Source organism: Doryrhamphus excisus, linkage group LG1, assembly GCF_037039965.1.
Source record: "Doryrhamphus excisus strain RoL-2023G ecotype Guam linkage group LG1, RoL_Dexc_Guam_v1.1, whole genome shotgun sequence".
NCBI lineage: Eukaryota > Metazoa > Chordata > Actinopteri > Syngnathiformes > Syngnathidae > Doryrhamphus > Doryrhamphus excisus.
In genome coordinates, this window is record NC_136357.1 from 6950583 (window position 1) to 6952881 (window position 2299).

The following is a 2299-nucleotide window of genomic DNA, read 5'->3' on the forward strand; positions in this document are numbered from 1 at the left end:
GTCTGTCTGACAATAAGGAACTATTTGCTGCATTACATACTGTATACTGCCACAGTTTGCCACACAATTTTACATTTTTTAATATAACTGTATATAACTTCAGAATATTTCTAATTCTGCTAAATTAAAAAATCCAATCCATGTGATCGGAATCAGTCGAGGTCACTCATGGATGATCGATATGGAACTCATAAAACCCTGATCACAGCATCCCGAATAAACATAGTGTTAAATGAATAACTGTCCATTAAATTTGAGCATGAGTGTCTTTCTAATGGCAGAATTTGAACTGTTGAGTATACAATGCTGTAATCCACTGTAATCTTCGTGATATTGATTTAATTACGGAACAAGCAGGGTCGCATAGATTGTAGCATCACATGCTTCAGTGTAATCAATCATCATTTGATGAAATCGAGTGAGCTACAGAATAGTAGTTTACACATTGTAAATGAGCCGCTGCAGATGTATGATGCCATTGTTCTTTCTTACCGCCCACTGACAAAGGTCTGGTTTGTTTTGAAACAATCTTGCAGCTCTTGATTTATGACATCCTAATTGAAAAAGGTGTCATACAGACCTGTATTGATGGAAAACAAGGCTGTAGTCTTTTGTAGGAATTTGGTTTTTCCATTTGTTTACCAGTCTATTTACCAAACCTGCAGTTTTTTTGGTTTATGCCAGTCAGATGACCTGAATACCAAATCACACATGGTCGCCACTGTGGCCCGGGATCAATTAGCAACATCCTGCATGTTCACTCAAAGGCTGCACAATAACTGGTGTGTGGCACACAGCAGATTAGGGCCCCGCCTCCATGTGCATGCAAACACCAACATGGCCACGGCTCGTTTAACACGGAGTGAAAGCAATTCACGCTGTGACAGACAAGGGTCACTGAGTAACGACTTGTGTGTACATAACCAATTTATTTCCAAGGCGGGAACAACATATGTGTGTGACAAGAGGGGAAGCAGCCATGACGGAAGGGATCCCACCTGCTATCTTGTTGGAAACTGAAATTATTGTTTTACCACAACCACTTCATAGGAAATTAGTCATTAGGAAATGTTTCTAAGCAGTGTATTAACATTTAGCCTTTGGGACTAATGACAGATTTTATTTTGAGGGGGTGGGGTTGCTTCTCACTTTTTTCCTCAGACTCACACATACTGTGAACAGGAAAGCAGAATTGGTGATAATTAATGCTGTCTGCCCCCAAATGATCTGAAAAGCACCTTTTATTGTTACCGTCTTTCTTATCCATCCCTATGATGAAACATAATACACATTTCCTCGAACCTGTATTATTTAGATTTTTTAATAGTTAATTTCAATTACATTTTATATAAAATAGTCTATGTTTTTACTGGAGACCTGTGACAATTCATACAATCTAATATAAAATATTGTGAAATCTCACACGCCCCCTGGTGGTAAATGTTAGTACCATCCAATAAAAAACCACGTATCTCCAAATTGTGATGTTTTGTAATGTTTCCTCCCACATTCCAAAAACATGCTAGGTTAATTGGCGACTCCAAATTGTCCATATGTAGGTATGAATGTGAGTGTGAATGGTTGTTTGTCTATATGTGCCCTGTGATTGGCTGGCCACCGGTCCAGGGTGTACCCCGCCTCTCGCTTGAAGACAGCTGGGATAGGCTCCAGCATACCCGCAATCCTAGTGAGAATAAGCGGCATAGAAAACGGAAGGATGAATGAAGTATAATCTACAGAATCTCAAAAGTCCCTATTGGCAGATTACAAGTATTTTGCACTCTATTGTTCCATAACCTAGTCATTAGTTTAAAAAAATATATATATTATTTAAGTTTTTACACTAACAAATGTGAATATGAGAAGATTCTCCAATTTCTTGTTTTACCTAATGCTAAGTGTGCCCCTGCAAGTGAAAAACACATCTGCAAAATGTATCTGGCGTTTTGATTTATATCCAAAGCATAAAGATTTTTTTTGTTTTTCGGCAATATTTTTATATTATAATTCATTATACATGCTTTTAAATAAAGTGATGATAAAAATTCAACATGAAGTCTAATTTGTTTGCTAATAATCACAAGTGATGAGCGGCTCAGTACTACAAAAGAGGTATTAGTTTAATAATTTGTGATTATTGTTTGCAGTGGTGTTTTGTACATTTAGTGCATTTCTTTTTTGATTCCATCCATTGGAGTGTTCAGTAAGTGAGGGTCCTCCTAATCCACTGTTATATTGTTGGTGCTTGTGTGTGTGTGTGTGTGGCAACATGGCGATGGGCGTGTGTTATTGTGTGCCT